Here is a 19,440-nt window from a genome sequence, read left to right as displayed (position 1 = left end):
ACTGTGTCAAAGAAGGAAACTCAGCAGGAATAGTTTGGACCTAAATTCTTTGACTTAGTCTTAGTACCTAAAGAGTTTTGCTTTTATGATTTACATTGTAACAGGCTTCTATACAAAGTATATGTTGAATATTATATAAATTTGGAAAGCTGTGAACACTACTTATTGTGTAAGAGTACTGAAAGTTAGAGAAGAAAACAGTGTTCACCATGTGCATAATTTTAAAAAAATGTTGACACAAATGAAAAATGACAGCCTATGGTTGAAACACTATCTTGATGTGTATAAATAATGTAGGATTCAGAAACGGTAATTAATTTCCTCAATCAGAGAAGCTGGTGAACACTTCAGTAGTTCTTTACTAAAGTTTTTCTAGTTCCAAAATCTGAATCTGGTTATTAGAAAATTTTAGACTTCATAAGTAGAAGAGAGTAGTAGAATTGCTATGAATTAAAGTCGATGTCAAAATATAATTTGTTCAGCAGCAATAGTATCTAACAAGATACAACTAAAACTTATATTTTAGTATATGAAAAGGACTTGGAAGCATTACATAAAACCTCACATTATTCTCAGATTATAATATTTTGAATACTTGATATGGAGAAAACATTAAGCTGTATTAAATTTCTTCTTCAAAATACTACAGCTAACACTTAATATGTTGATCAGATTTAAATTATAGGAATCTAATTTCAAAACCCCTGTTATTATCCTAGGTCCATAGTTTTTAAATTAAAGTGTATATGTACCAACTAAAAATAATGACACTTTAATATAGAACATAAAGAAAAATAAAATGGATACAAAGAATTAGTCACTGATGGGGAAAATGAGGAATACAAGGGTGTGAAATATAATTAAGTGAAAATTTTGTGAGGATAGTACTCAAAGCATTTAATTCCTGGATTGTTGCTTACTTTTGTCCTGTGAAGCTATTAATCCTGATAATAACAATATTATTTATTTGCTCTTTAAAGTATTGGTAAAAGTCTTATCAACATGAACATATAACATAAGAATTTTCTTAGAAAATAAAACTTTTTAGGGATTTATAAAGATTAAGTCATAAAAGAGACAAAAAATGTATTTAAAGATTTCAATACGTCAATATTCTTCTCCTTGGAAATAATCAGGATAATTGTAATGAAAAGTTCTCACTCTTAATACTGCAAACAGGGAAACACAGAACACAGACTGACAAACCTTAGATAAGCTCTGAATAGAAACATTCTTCAGATTTTTAAAAACAGAATAGATTCTTATGACATTTTTTTTATTTTTTCTTTTATTGGATATTTTATTTATTTACATTTCATATATTATCCTCTTTCCAGGTTTCCCCTCCAGAAACCCGTTATCCCATCCCCCTCCCATTTCTATGAGGGTGCTCCGCCAACCAGCCACTAAGTCCCTCCCACCTCCCTGCCCTGATATTCCCCTACACTAGGACATCAAGCCTTGACAGGACCAAAAAACTCATCTCCCATTGATGCCGAAGGCCATCCTGTGCTACATATGCTCTGGAGCCATAGGTCCATCCCTGTGTTCTCTTGTGATGGTGCTTTAGTCCATGGGAACTCTGGGGTATTTGGTTGATGTTGTTGTTCATCTTATGGGGTTGCAAGCCCCTTCAGCTCCTTCAGTCCTTTCTCTAACTCCTCCACTGGGGACCCTGTTCTCAGTACAATGGTTGGCTGTGAGCATCCCCTGCTGTATTTGTCAGGTCCTGGCAGAGCCCCTCCAGAGACAGCTATATCAGGCTCCTGTGAGAAGCACTTCTTGGCATCCGTAATATTGTCTGGGTTTGGTGGATATATATGGGATGGATCCCCAGGTAGTGCAGTCTCTGGATGGCCTTTCCTTCAGTCTCTGCTCTACACTTTGTCTCTGTATTTCCTCCCGTGAATATTTTTGTTTCCTTTTCTGAGAAGGACTGAAGCATCCACATTTCTGTCTTCCTCCTCCTAGAGCTTCATGTGGTCTGTGAATTGTATCTTGAATAATCTGAGCTTTTGGCCTACTATCCACTTATCAGTGAGTGCATACCCTGTGTGTTCTTTTGTGACTGGGTTACCTCATTCAGGATGATATTGTCTAGTTCCATCCATTTGCCTTAGAACTTCATGAAGTCATTCTTATAATAGATGACTATGTGTAAACATACCACATTTTCTGTATCCATTCCTCTGTTGAAGGACATCTGGGTTCTTTCTAGCTTCTGGCTATTATAAATAAAACTGCTATGAACATAGTGGAGCATGTGTCCTTGTTACATGTTGGAGCATCTTTTGGATATATTATGTGGACAAAGAAATACCAAGATAGTTTTGTTTTTCTAACCTGAAACTTTTAACGAAAAATATATAGTCAGATATTCCATAAAGTTTATCTCATGAAAACTATTGAAGAAAAGTGATGATAGGGCCATTTTCATTGACAGAACAAACACCCAAAAAGAATGTTCATTAACTTGGGGTGAAAGCACTAAAATTTGCAGGGCAACACAATTAATGAATGTAATGTTTGATTCCAATTTTGCTTAGTTTTCAACTGTGTATTGTGTGATGTGGCTGATGATGTTTTCAAGGATCAATTGAATTTTCATTTTAAATTCCAAATAGGCTGTTATAATTTCAGTTTCTAAGCAGTTTTCAGAGTAGACCATCCGCTAGAATAAAAATAATCAAAATACTAATTAAAAGAAAGGTACTTGTATTTGTTGGAGAATGAGGACAGGGTGATTGGTCAGCAGGTAGTGAGTATAGGACATAAGGGTTGGCATGCAAACATGAGGAGCAATATTTGAAAACCAGCCCCTATTTGAATACCAGGTAGATGCAGGGACCTCCCTGCAATTATTGCATATAAGAGGCAGAGCCAGGCAGTCCCTGGACCAAACTGGCTAGTTAGACCACTCATATTAATGAGTCCATGGTACCACCAAAGCACGCCGTGTCTGTACATAAGTAACATAAAACCAGTTACCTGCTTTTCCATGCAAATGTATATACACTTGGAAAAATATGAGCACCCATACAAGTGCTAGCCCATGTATATACATGGAGGAAGACTAAACACACATGGTGTTCGATTAATCATTTAACCAGAATTGGTAATAGTTTTAGGAATAAACAAACATACCAGCCCATCAGCTTTCAAAAGAAAAAAATGGAAATTTAGACATTATAGATTAAGCCCTGAGGAAGTCAGTAAATAAATATTAGAATTCAAGTCCAAGGAAACAAATAGCATGAAAAGTATGCTTAGCCATTGTCATTCTGCCTTTATATATCCCATTCATTTTTCTTTTCATTAGGGAATAAAGATATGTTATACTAAAATTTATTTTCCATGTTGATATGACTATGCTCATTAAAGTTGATGAATATTATGAATTCCTCTTTAATTATAAAAAGCCCCTATCTTCAAGAACTATGGATTAGTGACTAGAACAGCACCCTAAGAAATGTAAGAGAAATAACTCCACCTAAGTTATTAAAATTTATTGTACTTTAAAGTTGCTATGATGGTATGTGCCAAGTGTTCTCATTACGTAAGTGAAGAATGAATAGATAGAAATGTTAATTGAATTTAATTGGAATGATTATTTCTCAGTGTGTGCATATATTATATCATTGCATTATACATCTTTAATATAACCCATAAACTATTTCACAATGTGTTCTATGCATAAAAGCATAACATCTAACATTAAACTCCACAGAAAATATTTTGTAAAATGTGAAAAACATAAATTGTGCTAATAAATTATTATTTTACATTTAAAACATTACTGGCCTTTAATTTATAATAATGTTTTAAAAGTAAAATAATGGTTTTGAAGGTATTTAACATGAGCATCCAAGCATCTAATAAGATGTAAATAAAATATAGAAGGATATGATAGGTTTTTCAGCATTGTAATTCTGAAATATAGTCTTGTCCCCAAATATAATTGTACTATTCAAAAAAACATTTTAAAGATTATTGATGGGCTGAATATATCATATGCATTTGGGTTAAGCTGGCAAAATGGTTCTGTGGGTAAAGGACCCATGCATTCAAGACTGCCAACTCTAGTTGTATCCTAAAATCTCACAAAGTATAAGGAATGTTAAAATTTTTAAATAAATTAAACTAAACAGACATTTATAGTTTTCTTTAATAACTGCAGGTTTGGGTGGCAAACTAAATCTTTGAACATTAAATGAATCAAACAGGAGGTGAGATATGTGTCTGAGACTTTCCACTTCTGTGGTATAGCATTATGACCAAAGGTAATTTGGGGAGAAAAGGATTTATTTCACCTTATAAGTCCAGCAATCAAAAAAATCAGGGCAGGAACTCAGGGCAGGGTCTTAGAGGCATGAACAGAAGTAGAAGCCTCTTTTCTTTACAGAATCCCTTTTCTAAATGAATATCTTGTGTCAAGTTGACACAAAATTAGCCAGCACAACAGTTAATTGTCATGGCATACTGTTCAGTTTTCAGTGATGCTTGATATTCTCTTAGAAAAGTAAACAATATGTGACCCTATTTTTTCTGATCATTTCTGTTAAATATTTCTCTTACTTGTACAGAAAGAAAAAAAATAGCTTCCATCGAGACTAACTCACTTTTATGTTAAAATTCAATTGATAAAAGAATGTATTATGTAAGAAAAGGTTATAAAGTGAACATCTATTATTAGGGCTGTGATAAATTTATCCCAGCATCTGTATACCACATTTTTTCCAGCTTATGTTTTTATTCAGAAATGGTATTTTCTCAAGGCGATAAATTTTACAAAGAAAGCTATTCTCTAGAATTTATTATATCCCTACTGTGTAGTATTGTCTCTTAAAGCACATACAAATCTGGAAAGCTGTTTCCCTGACTTTTTAAATGATTGCCTAATTCTCTTTTCCATTAAACAAAAGAAAAACATCTCTGTATCTACGTAAATAAATCACGGACAACAAATAAAAGTTAGGATGTTTTTAACTTCATGGAATTTAGATTTGGCCATTCTAATTGGCACATTCATTCTTTTTTTTCTTCTGATATTGTCTGTTACTGGAGTTCTCAACAATCATATTACACTCACTGTAACTTTATGCTGTAACCTTTATGTTCAGACGTTGTAGATACCAAAAGAACATCACAGTGGCTGTGTTAGGCACAGTGCAATCTTTATACATTTGCTAGGTATTTAATTGTAATTGACACCTTTGTTTAAACACAATGGCTTAGATTTTTAAGCATTAATAAAGAAGAAAAAAACAATAAAAGATGTACCAGAACTCACATGATGTTACAGCTTTTTACCACATGTGTTTGTGAGAGATTTAAAAATAAATCTCATATCATATAATAACCAAACCTGGAAATTCAAAAGGAATAATGACAATAATTCCAGACTTAAAATAGCAGGGACTGATGTAATTAAAATGTTCTTCCAAATGCCATACAATATTTTTTATTTTATAAATCAATTAAATTGAATTTATTTTTTTAAAATCATATATATTCTTTAAGGTGCCACTTGTAAATTTAATTATCAGTACATATTTGTCTTTGATTTTAAATTCAATCAAACAAGAATCCAGTAATTTTATCCAGTAGTCATGGGTTTATGCACACAAATTTTTAGTAGGTCAAATATAAACTTCATGGAAAGAAAATTATGTACACTGTATCAACACTTTCTATTGCGGACTCATTAGTCCCAGATAAAACTTAAAATACCAGACCTGATTACTTCAATGGTTCAGGAATGTATGCTGAGGACATTACTCGCCCTAGACTAAAAAATCATAAATGATATGCCATGCTTTCTCAGATCAGCCAATGGGAATGAGTCACAGAGAGCTTATATATGTTTGTGCACATTAAACTCCTCTTTGTAAAACATTGTGACCCCTAGAGATTGAAAGAGATAAATGGAAAAGATGTAGTAAAGATATCTGATGTTAGAATTCATGAAAAGTAACTTAAGGGGAACAAAAAAAATGTAAGTTGATTTTCTGTTTCTCTGCTTCAATGATATTAAGAAGTCAAAGCATCTTTGAAACTGGCTTTGATTCATTTGCAGGTGTAAAAAGTTGGACATGAGTAGTCATGGTGATTGAATAAATCAAAAGGTAATGTGGAAAAAGCACGCCTTTGGGACTGGAAATTTTACAGCAGCCAAATATATGTTTTAAGTCAGAAACTGATTCAAAACTCAGATACAAAGACATAAAATCTCAAAAGTGAAATTACTCGGTTTTTATAAGGTAATAGTTAAATTTTTGTAAACATACAATTTTATTCATATAAATATGTATTTATGTACTTAAAATTTTCTTTTCAAAATCATGTAATAAATAAGATACATTTAATTCTAAATGGAAACTAAGCACTATTTTCTGTCTAGTGTGTATAAGTAATTAGAACGAAAGGACTGATTTTACAGAAATATTTTATGCCTATCACATTTTAAATAAGGATAAATTGCCACGTTTAAGTACATATGAAACTGAAATAGTTTGAGTGTACAGTAACGATTGCCAATTCTTTTCCCCACGAAGTGAAGTATCCATAAGATGGATTTTTCCAAACAGCTGACTAAAAATGTGACTAGCTGCTACTTAAGTTAGTCTCAATTTCCACCCCAGAACAGATTTCCCATAAGAAGCTGTTTGTAAAGTTTATGTACTATGAACACTTCTGTTAAAAGAATCCATTCCTACGATTAACCTATAATTTCAAACACAAAATTAGGATAGCTACAATTATAGACTGTCATCAAGAAAAATTTACCTGTAATTAGACAAGAACTGGAGAAACAGAATTTAGTGTTTCTGCAGAGTAACATGCAATAATGACAGTAAATCCACAAGTGTCTTAAACCTTCCTAATGTAATGTAAGCTTCACCCATGAAGGTTGGTGTCTTCATGAATCTTCTTCTTCATGAATCTTCAGATGTTTTATTTGCAGTTCTCTGTCATGCTAAAATCTTTCAGAAAAAAATTATTTTTCTTTTGAATAATGGCACTCTCAGTGTAGGGAACACTCATGAGCAAAATATTCCAAATACGAATGGATAATTGCACTTTAATTGCTTGTCTACATTTCATTGTTTTGTGGTCACACAACTGGGAGCAGAGAGTGTAAGCCCACAATCCTTATTAAATATCAGATCATGAGGCTCAATTCGTAACTCTCGTAGACTTCTTTATCCAACATATACAATATTTCTGAACCTTTACATTCTGTACATTTTGTTCAAAGTCTCCAAAATATGATCCAAATAGTGGGAGAGAGAGAATCCATTATTTTCCTTATGGTCAAAGTGCTACCTCATTCTTTCATGTCATAAGTACAAACAACACAGAGACAGAATGTTAATTCCAAATTAACTGGAAGATATTTGAAATAAGTGTTTTTGGAGTTACATGCAACAGTTGTTTTAAGTAATAAAAATAACAGTCACTAGCAATATAGCATAAGTGCTATTAAATGGAAATAGAATGAAATTAATGTTACCACAAAATATCAACAACTATAAAATATAAAGCACAGGAAGTCCATACTTAACAGATAATGCAATAATTTAACATTAATCATACACTTGTGTTATTATAATATAATCCATTCTGTTGGAAACAAATTACCTTAAATGACTTTTTCTCATGGCCACCAATTCATGTAACAGTCAACTATTTATTGATGACTCTACTGTGGTTCAAGTTCCACAGTAGATTGAAAAAATACCTCAAAGGAGATTACAGTTCAGTGGAAAGAAGTTTATTACCTAATTACAAGGGAATAATAACAATGGAGTTAGAAAGTTGCTATGGAAACAGACAATGACATGCTATAAGCATGAAGAACAAAAGTAACCTTTTCAGGGATGAGATTTTTGTCATGGATTAGACTGAAAAGCATAGATCCTTATGTGAGAGAGAAACATCTGATTCTTTTGATTCTCTGCATGGTTCACAGGGAGAGCACTTTTAGATTAGCACACCCCAGCTCAGTGACGGTGCTTCACAAGCTTGTTCTAGGTATAAAAGACTGGATGATTGCATTATAGCTAGTGACATGTGAACAAAATATTGCTTGTGATTTCTTGCTAATATTATTAATGAAGGAGTTTGATTTTTGATTGGATGTGGAGTAGACATGCAGATAATCGGACAGATGCAAGGCAGATGTTGTATATAATACTGATAGTCATCCCATTCTTATACTAGAGCCACACTCTAAAATTCATGAGGAAATTGCAATATTGTCTCTTATTATTTCAAAAATCAATAGTTACATATTATATCAAGAGTCTATATGACAGAAATCAAATTGTAGTTATTCCCAAAATTGATTTTGGGGTATATCCTTTAGACAAAGAAATACTGCTAGTTATTATGCTAGTGAAACAAGAATGAAAGAATTTCATATAAGAGAAACAATTTATACCTTATATCTTATATGTAGTAATATAAACATTAATAACAACATAAAAACTAACCAAAACACATGTAAATGTTGAACTTCACTTTGCTACATCTTTTACAATTCAGTGAAGAAAAAAAAGCACCATGTAGCAGTGAGGAAAACATGTGCAACTTATAGCAAATGAGTTATTAAAACACAACTCTTATAATACATTTATAATATATATTAAACTTAAACTGACTTTTTTTGATTTTATAATTTTTATCAATGCATTGATAGTTTTGAGTTTGATATGTGTTTTGGTCAAATGTATACCCAAAAATCTCTCATCTCTCATGCCCCTTTCCTCTTCCATATCCACTAATTTGTGTATATATATATATTTTTTTCTAAGCTTTAAGATGAATTTCTGCCGAGCAAATATTATTGGACCCATTGTCTTCCACTATATCATAGATGACTTACCAGGAGCTACACTTTTAGAGAAAACTATTTCTCCCTCTCTCAAGATCTAACAATTTCAGATAGATTCACAGTTAGTGCTGTGACTACTTATTCAACTCTCATCTTCATTTTAATGATAGGAAAACCAAAGTGAATTTCAGGAAATTATATTGAAAAATTGAGGGAAAGCTAATTTAAACAATTCGGGAGAAAGATGTTAAAGTAGTGTGTGAGTAAAATTGTGAACAGCGTGTAAATTCAAATAAGCCAAGGTGATAAAAATTGTGGATATGAGAAAACAGTTTTAAACAAATAAATAAATAAAATTATCAGAATAAGGATGTAAGAATGATAGAACAGAATGTAGAGAGAAGGGTTTTTCATTCTCTAACCATGAGCAAATCACAAAGAAAGCTTTATAGCTGAAGGGGTTTGCAACCCCTAAGAAGAACAACAATATCAAAGAAACAGACCCCCCAGAGCTCCCCACAATTAAACATCCATCCCAAGAGTACACATGGACAGACCCATGGTTCCAACTGCATATGTAGGAGAGGATGGCCTTGACAGGCATCAGTGGGAGGAGAGGTCCTTGGTCCTGTAAAGGATGGATGCCCCAGTGTAGAGGAATGTCATGCCAGGAAGGTGAAAGGGAGTGGATGGATAAATATCTGCCAAATATGGTTTACTGAATTCAATCACTAGAATCCATAAGATAAAGAGATCAACTCTGGTAATTTCTTTTGCCTTTGAAATTCTTACATGCTATGTGGCACCCTTGATGTCCACAGATGCTCATGCATGCGCGCATGCACGCACACACACACACACACACACACACACACACACACACACACAAAGACACAACAAATTAATTATTGAAAATCAAATAATAAATAATGATTAATGGATAAGTGTGCACCTGACTGGGCAACAAATACAGTTGAAGGAAATTGACAACTTATTTTCTTTTAAGCTCTGTGAAATTACTGGAATTGGGCTTTTCTTTTTTGTGCCACTGGTTCTAGATGGATAAATTAATATCAAAATATTGACTCTATTGTTTTGGTTTGTTTTCTAATTAAGATTTTATTCTTGGGGCTCAGTCATTAAAACCACTGACTGTTCTTCCAGAGGTCCAGAGTTCAATTCCCAGAAATTACACGGTGGCTCACAACCTTCTGTAACTGGATCTGATGCCCTCTTCCGGTGTGTCTGAAGACAGCTACAGTATACTCATATAAATAAATTAACCTTTAAATAAAAAGATTTTATTCTTAGTCACCTAGTTGTTTCTCCAGTCATTAGCATAGATTTTTTTCCTCACTCTATCTAAAAATCACTTTCTTGATCTACTATGAGCAAACTTAATTAATGTAATACAGTAGAGATTATCAATGAATGATCCTGTTATATCCTCATTTGCAAAACTGCACAGTTTGCTTCCATAATCTGGAAGTTGAATTAGAACAACCAAGTTCATTGCAGAAGTGTTTACAGCAACCCAGATAATCATCTTAAGTGTCTATTCCTGATAAAAAAAATGGGGAAAACAAAAAAAAAAACACTGTAACATAATCTATAAAGGAAGAAAACTACAATAGTTCTGACAACAAGCATTGAATTGGAAGACTCAGTGAGTAAATCACAACAGAAAAAGCACCATTAAGTGCTGGTTCTCTGGGAAGGGGATAAACTATGCGGTAAACTCAGAGAGAGACCATAGGTGTATGTACATGGGCTGGATCCCCAGGTGGGGCAGGCTCTGCTCCAAACTTTGTCTCCATATCTCCTCCTAGGAATATTTTTGTTTCCCCTTCTAAGAAGAACTGTAGCATCTGCACTTTGGCCGTCCTTCTCCTTGAGCTTCGTATGGTCTGTGGATTGTATCTTGGGTACTTCAAGTTTTTCAGCTAATATCCACTCATCACTGAGTGCACGCTCTGTGTGCTTTCTGTGATTGGGTTACCTCACTCAGGATGACTTGGAAAGCAAAAATAAAAACTCCATTCTATAATAAATAAATAAATTGGATAGATAGATAGATAGATAGATAGATAGATAGATAGATAGATAGATAGATAGATAACCATTGCTAGGTGATGTTCTGTGTTCTGATGCTGCAGCGGGTAAGATATGGAATCAGTCCAGCCTGAGGAAGAGAGGACATGTGTGGAGAACAAGGCTCTAGGATATAAAGTACTGCTTCTGATGGTGGGATTGCTGAACGGCCTCTCTTTCTGTTTCACAATGTAAACACATTACATTTTACACCTTCAGTGTGCTCACTTTTTATTTGGCAGCTGATACAGTTTTATATGTAAAACAAAGGGGCCATACCAAAAAGAAATATTTTAGCTTAACTGAGTTGTGAAATCTTTGATAGAATTTAAATCTGTGGTCACCATGTCACCTAGAGTAGAAAATGTTACAAGGGATTTATTTTTATATGAAATTGAATAATTTCTTTAGAATAATTCTTATCCCTTTTACTTTGAAATCTAACACCCAACTTAGCTGTTTCATCAATAACAAGATAAAGTAGTGTTTGATTTTTACATTTAAAAAGCCAATTTAAAAACATACAATTCATCCTAAGGACAGAATTTATGCTCATCATTCAACAGTTCATTTCAGTATAGGTTAGAAAAGCAAACTAAGCTTGTATAATAAAAAGAAAAATGTTAGTATTCAAAACATAATAAACTATACAATCCACAGACCGTAGGAAGTGTAACAAACAGAAAGGCCCAAGTGAGACTGCTTCAATCCCACTTAGAAGAAGGGTGGGTGGGAGAGGGGAGGAAGAGCGGAAAGGAGGAACAGGATCAGGTTTTGGTGGGGAGAGCAGGAGCAAAGCCCAGAGGACCAGCCAGATCAGTGGAACTATGTGGCAGGATTTTCCACTAATAAACAAACATTACAGGAAACCAATCACTGGGCTAGTCGGCAGGACTTCCGGTCAGGAGAGAAAGAGGGAGGCAGAAGAAAGGAATGGCCTTTTTAGTAAGTGCAAGAGGCAAACACCATGTAAGAACCCAGAGGTTGTAAGTTTGAGTTGTGGATCTCCATGATCCGCCACCGAAGGATTGCTAACATAGTACAGTTTGTAAAAATAAGGAAGCTAGATTCTGTGCCCAGTGATTATGTTACTTGTTGATTCTAAATTAAAATCGCATGGTGTTTTCCTTCATGCAGTGACTCAACTGGGTTCCAAAGGAAGGTTCAGAAGCAGAGCATGGTGTGCAAGGGTGCACCCCGGCCAGCCATGGAAATTTAGTGAGGGAGAAGAGAGGGACTTCGGAGCTCCAGAGAAACAGAGCTAGCCTTGGTGAGACAAGCCCTGGCTATAGGAAAAAATGCAGTCTTGGCCTGTCCATGGGGCTGGAGACAGATCGAGGCCACTGTCCGGTGCCTAGCCAGCATTAGCTTAGGGTTCTTTTTTAATATTTTGTGGAACAGAACTATGCAGCCTCAGGGAGAGAAAAATGGGGAAGACCCTCTAGAAAGTACCAGAGACCTAGGAGGTAAGAGATTTTCAGGATTCAATGGAGGTGACCTTAGACAAAATGTCTAACAATAAGGAGAGGTAACTTGAAGAGTCCACCTCCAGTAGATAGACAAGGCATCAACTGGAGGGCAGGGTTATTAACTCACAGTCAAAATTTCTGACCCAGAATTGTTCCTGTCTAAAAGAACTGCAGAACAATAATGGAGCAGAGACTAAAAGAAAGGTGATCCAGTGACCAGCTCAATTTGGGATCCATCTAATGGGTTGGGGGTCACTAAGGCCGGACCCTATTGCTGATGCTATGATGTGCTTAAAGACAGGAGCCTGCCGTGGCTGTCCTCTGAGAGGCCCTACCAGCAGCTGACTCAGACAGATGCAGATACTTATAGTCAACCATTGGACTGAAGTCAGGGATAGGAGTGGGGAGTGGGGTGATGGTGGTGGTGTATGGTTCAATCAGGGTTGAAGAAACTAAAGGGGTGGGCAACCCTATAGGAAGACTAGCAGTCTCAACTAACCTGGACCCTAGGGAGCTCCCAGAAGCTGAGAGCCAACCAGGCAGCATACTGAGGTCCAGGATACATATACAGCAAAGAAGACTGCCTGGTCTTGCCTCCGTGGGAGAAGATGTGCTTTATCCTTGAGAGACTTGAGTTCCAAGGGAAGGAGGAGACCTGGTGAGGAAGATCCCCCTCTCAGAGATATGTGGGAGGAGGAGTGGGATGAGGAACTGTGGGAAAGGAGACTAGAGGAGGAGGAGGGCTGGAATGTAAATAAATAAAATAAATTTAAAAACAACAAATAAATATTTTAAAACATTCATTCATGATATTATATTTCCTTCTGTATGATTCCTGTTTAGATAATATAAATGCATAGATAGCTTCTATCAAGTCTAAAACAATCTTACAAACTGTGCCCTGTTACAGTCACTGCCAGCCTCTGGTTGTACAAACCTAGATGAGTCAAATGTTGAATGCCCTTAGTCCCAGCACTTTGGAAGAAGCAACAGGAAGATAGTTTAAATGTGAGACCACCCTCTTATACCTAACAATCTCAAGGGCTACATAGTGTCACCTTGTGTCAAAATGGAAACAAAAACAAAAATGAATCAGGTACCTAGAAAAGGTACTGTGAATGTTTCATTATGTAAGCTGTGACTGCATTGAACACATTGCATGATTCATGTTATCATGCTCTATGTTTAGTGGCAAATGGCTAAAGGCAATTGCAAAAGGCAAAGGGCAGAACAATGAATGGTAAACAGTAAATGCTAATATCATTTCTGCCACAATGTCTAGTCAAACCAGCATAAAATTAATAAAGTCAAAGCAAGTGATTTAATAAAATAAACCTACTTTGATGGCTGAAGCCTGTATGAAATCTTTTACATATTACACAGAGTAGGAAATCTCAACCACTTTTTGCCATTTGTATCCCTGTAAGTTCCAATACTTGCAGGGGGGGTAAATTTTCTCTCCTTGCCAAAGGACAAATTATGTTGCAAGTGGAAGATGGATCTGTGATGAGGTTAATTGAAAATACATACAATTTCCCTTCTCATTAGTAAAACCACTTGAAATTATAGTTTTCAGTATAGAGCTCTTAAAGTTCGTGAAATCCCTGTGGACAGGGAAGGAGGAAGTCTGACCATGGATTCGTCTAATCCAATACACAGTCTCATGCCCAGCTCCTTAGAAGAAACCATGCTATGGTCCCTCTTTTTCTCTGCCCTCATGGCTAATGGATTACGGAGATCTCCTATTCCAAACTTCCTTTCCTCACTCACCCATTATTTCAATCCCCAGCTCAAGCAGACATTCCCTGGGGACCCACAGGCCACCTCTGCCAGAGAAGCAGTTAAGCTAACTGCAAATTTCCATCCAACCCTACTCTCCTCCCATCCATTAATCAGTTCTCATGCTCAGTTCTAGCAGGCTACTTCCTGTGGCTTCTCCCTCCTCTCTCCACCATTCTTAATAAATCACAACTATCTCTCTTCTCCAGTCCTCTTCCACCCTTATCCTGTTAGAGTAGCACCACATCCAACAGACATTTCTATGGAAACCCATCAGGCAACACTGTGAGAGAAGCAGCTGGATGTTTAAGTAAAAGGGCAAGCTTCTTATATCTGTCCCCTTTCCTTCGCTCCATATCCAATTTCCCAGTCTCATCCTCTGCTCTGTAGTAGAATAACTTTTGCTGCCTCCCCTCGCTCTATGTACCCATCTCAGGAAAGTAAGCAGATCCGGGTTGAACACCCTGCATTCCTCACTTCTGTGGACACCCTCCTGCCTAGGAGAGGCATACACCATTCCTATGTGTCAGATCTCAATACATTGAACCCCCAGTTATAATACCTATTAGGATCCCAGAAGAAATTCTTATCAGGCAACACCCCATCATCACTCTTTTAAGAACCAGAAAGGGGAACAGAAATCTCATTGAAAGAACTAACCATCCAGGAAAGAGGAGATCAGACATCTGCACTTAGAATTGCAATCTACCCAGTCCCAGATGCTTTGACTGGAACTGATTCATAACCAATAGCATTAATTTGTATCCACTAAAAGGGGGGGAATTGGGCTGAGCCATGATGACTCCATGACAGGCTTCAAACTAGCAGTTTAGGAGACTAGGTCTGAGTTTCTATTTTCCAGAACTAGGCAAGTCAGTTACTGGAACAACCATAAGCTTATATAAAAAGGACCCCCCCCCAGCTTTCAAAATGACAGTTAGCCAAGCTTAAGGCCAAGCAGGCAATAGCAAACCTCCATGGCATGAGGCAAGAATAGTTAATCTGGACCATGGCATTACCCAGACCCTTAGAAATAGAACCCACCAATCAAGATGTAGATCACCTACCCTTCCCTAATGTTCTTTCTGGCTTTAAAACTGAACCTAAAAATTCACCAGGGGTCCTTCCATCCTGATGAAATGTGGTCCCTGCATGCAGGAATAATCATCTTTACATTTGCATACTGTTTGAGGCTGGGGTAGCATTCTCCATCGACTCATGGGCCCTAACACACTACGCCCACGCACTCCATCCCGGGGTATTGTAACATAGCTGAGGCACGAGATACTGGCCTCAAAATATCCTTCACAAATATCATAGATGAATTAGAAATGAAAGGAACATATCCCTTAAAGGAGTTTATGAAAACAAACAAACAAACAAACAAAAATAAAGCAGTCCAAGAAATAAAAGGGAAATAGGACCAAGAAAGGAAACCCAAACCAAGAAAAATCTGCAAACGAAAATTTTAGAAACCTGACCAGGAGAGTCAGAAAAAAATTAATTAATTAATCCCTTAAAGAATTGTAGGGGACAAAAAAGAATTATAGGACAACCCTGAAGAAAGTGAATAAGTCCCTAAGGAAACCCAAGATAAACAAACAATTGAAGGAAGATATAAAACTGTTTAAGACCTAAAATGGAAAAGGGGATCTATAAGGGAAGTAAAAACAGAGAAAATCCTAGAGATGAAAAAATTAGGGACTTGAACAACAGAATACAAGAGGTGGTATAAATAATGTCAGTCCTCAAAGATATGACAGATAAATGAATAGGTAAGTCATGGAAAATGCTAAGTTTGATTAAAATATTGGTATTAAAAATAACCTGGAAATCTTTGAAACGACAAAATCTAAGAGAATAGAAATAGAAGAAGGAGAAGTAATCCATGTCAAAGGAATAGACTATATTTTTTATTGATTATTTATTTACATTTCAAATGTTGTTCCCCTTCCCAATTTTCCCTCCGCAAACCTCCATCCCCTCACCCCTCCTCCAGGCTCTATGAGAGTGCTCCCTCAACCACCCACCCACTCACTTCTGCCTCACTGCTCTAGCATCCCCCTATGGTGGGACATCAAGCCTCCAATAGACCAAGGACATACCCTCTCATTGATGTTAGATAAGGCAATCCTCTGCTACATATGCAGCTGAAACTATGGGTCTCTCCATGTGTACTCTTTGGTTGATGGTTAAGTCCCTGGGACTTCTGGGTAGTGGTGGGTTCAGTTACTTGATACTATTGTTCTTCCTATGGGGTTCCAATTCCCTTCAGCTCTTTCAGATATTTTTAACAAAATCATAGAAAAATTTTCATGGACCTAAAGGTACAGGATTGTCTACTACAGAATAAGAAGCATAGAGAACACCAAATAGATTGAACCAGAAAAAAAATTCCCCTCACCACATAACAATTACAATAATAAGCATACAGAACAAAAAGGATATAAAGAGGTTCAAGGGTAAAATAGCAAATAACTTATAAGGCAGACTTAGTAAAATAACATCTGACTTCTCAATGGGGAAGGAGAAGCTGGAATGAGTCAGTCTCTTGGGGATGGGGAGGAAAGAAGGGAATGGAGAAAATACAACAAAACACAGCTAAAATGTAAGACAATTTTTGGTTTAGTATGGAAATGTATTATAGTAGAAGCTTCCTAAATATATGTGCAAATATAAAGGCAATGGAACTGGGATCACCAAATAATGTGGAAGACAGATCCCAAACTGAATCGCACTTGTCACTGAATAAAACTGCTAGTCCTTGGATTGGGTTAGATCTAATTGAGATGTTAGCCAAAGGCTTTCCATGGGAGCCCTGAAGCAACACTTGACTTTTGTCTAGAGCTAATGCTGTTCTCTACAAGCTGAATAGAAAAGGCTGATGTTGAAGACAACATAAACACAATTCAGTGAACTTAGAGACATCAATCTGGTGCCTTTATCCCTATGTTCCAACTGTTCTAATGTCTTTGTTACAGAACGCTACTGTGCAGGCCACTAAGGACAAATGTAAACACCAATGCGGGCAATAAACCTTTGATCTACAATGATGTTCTGAATGCAAGACATGTGCCAGTACAATGTGGCATAAAGTTTGTGGGAGGAACCAACCAATATCTGATTTAACTTAAGGCCTACTCTGTAATATCAAGCCCATAGCTTATACCTTTGGGTGGCCAAGAACTCAAGAATAAAGATCTGGGGTAAAACCAAACACTATTTTTCTAAAACAAAACAAAAAACAACAAAACAAAATAACAACAAAGAAACCAAAGCTGGCAATAAAATGACTCCTAATGGCATTCAGCTATATCATACTACACTGATTTGTTTAACTATGACCAGAGAAATTTTATCTTACAGCAGATGGGACAATTACAAATAACCATAGCCCAACCTGGGGATCCTTTCCATATGCAGCCACCAAACCCAGTCACTATCACTGATGCCAAGAAGTGATTGCTGACAGGAGCCTTACTGGTACAGATGTGGATGCTTGCCATTTAACAGGGTACCCCAGTGGAGGTATTTGGGGAAGGACTGAAGGAGCTGAGGGAGTTTATAGCCCAATAGGAAGAAAAACAATATCAACTAACCAGACCCTCCAGGGTTCCCAGGGACTAAAACACCAACCAAAGAGTACACATGGAGGGACTTATGGCTCCAGCCACATATGTAGCAGAGGATGGCATTGTGTGGCATCAGTGGGAGGGGAGGCCCTTAGTCCTGTAAAGTCTCATCGCCCCAGTGTAGTGGAATGCCAGGGCGGGGAGATGGGAGTGGTTGGCTGGGTGGGTGAGGAAGCAGCCTTGTAGAGGCAGGGGGCACCGGTGGGATGTGGGTTTGCAGAGGGGAATCTGGAAAGGTGGATAACATTTGAAACATAAATAAATAAAATAATCATTAACAATTAAAATGAGCAAACAAGCAACCATAGCCAGAAATTAAGAATGTGAAAGAGTTCTGAATACAAACACTGAAAAGAATGTCTCTATCAAATCCCTCCCCTCATTGTTCTAGGAACCATGCATCTAAGGTGGAAAATGACTCCAGAGGAAGCTCAAGAAAAGCAAGGCCTTTTTATCAACAGGATTGGGGCACCTAGGAACTCTCACACACTGAGGCAGCATGAACGCAATCTGCTCAGGTCCATACCAGATGAGTTCCTAGATATAAAGCAAGTGGACACATGCCTTTAGCTCTAGCCCAGAACCAATCTGCATTTAGAACCACTTGAAATGGAAATTTTCATTTCGTTCAAGAGAGTTGCACCAGGGCAATAGACTATTAACAGCAGACAGGTTACATACCCCAGCAGTAGACGACCAACAGAAAATGCATCTTTGTGTTTTAATGTTCTATTATGGGTTTTCATTTTTAAATGTCCTTATTATTTTTTATTTCATTTCATTTTATTTTTATATAGTTTTTCTTCTCTTTTTGTGTATGTACAGGTCTTATACATTTAAGTTATAGCTTCCAGGGTATCATCTTCTGGAATACATGAGTGTGCTAATGAGTGGGTTTCTGTTTCTTTTGCCTTTACTCGAGATGTTTTCCTTCTGTGTGTTTGTTTTCTCCTATCCCGATGTTTGTTTTGATTTTATCTTATTAAATTACATTTTATGATTATCCATGGAAGGCTGTTTCTTTTTCTTTTCTTATAGAAGAAAATATTTATTAGGGCTAGCTTAGAGTTTCAGAGGTTTAGTCCTTAAATGACACGGCAGGAAGCACGGCAGTGTGCAGATAGACATGGTCCTAGATAAGGGACTGTGAGTTCTACATCTGGATCCACAAGCCAAACGTCTTCCTGTGATTGTGAGCCACTAAATCTGAGCTTGAGCTAAAGAGACTCAAAGCTCATCCCTACAATGACAAGCTTTTTATTTCTTCAATTCCTTCCCTTATTCCTCCATAGGCATCCCCAATTTCAGTCCAATGGTTGGGCGTAAGTATCTCACTGTTTCTTTCTAATGAGAGCATGAGAGATGAAAAATGGTTGGATACATATGGGATGGGAGGTGGAGAAGAACTGGGAGAAACAGAGTCAGGGAAACTGTAATAAATGTATATTGTGGGAACACTCTCATGGAGGCAGGGGGAAGGGGGAAGGGATAGGGGTATTCCAGAGGAGAAATCAGAAAAGAAGATAACATTTGAAATGTAAGTAAAGAGAATATCCAATAAAAAAAAGGAAAAAATATTTTGTGTGAGAAAAATCTATTTTTAAGAAAATAAAAAATATAGAGCAATAACTAA

The sequence above is a fragment of the Rattus norvegicus genome, chromosome 7, assembly GCF_021556685.1.
Source record: "Rattus norvegicus strain SHRSP/BbbUtx chromosome 7, alternate assembly SHRSP_T2T, whole genome shotgun sequence".
Classification (NCBI taxonomy): domain Eukaryota; kingdom Metazoa; phylum Chordata; class Mammalia; order Rodentia; family Muridae; genus Rattus; species Rattus norvegicus.
The sequence above is the reverse complement of the archived record's forward strand: the minus strand, read 5'-3'. Positions refer to the sequence as shown.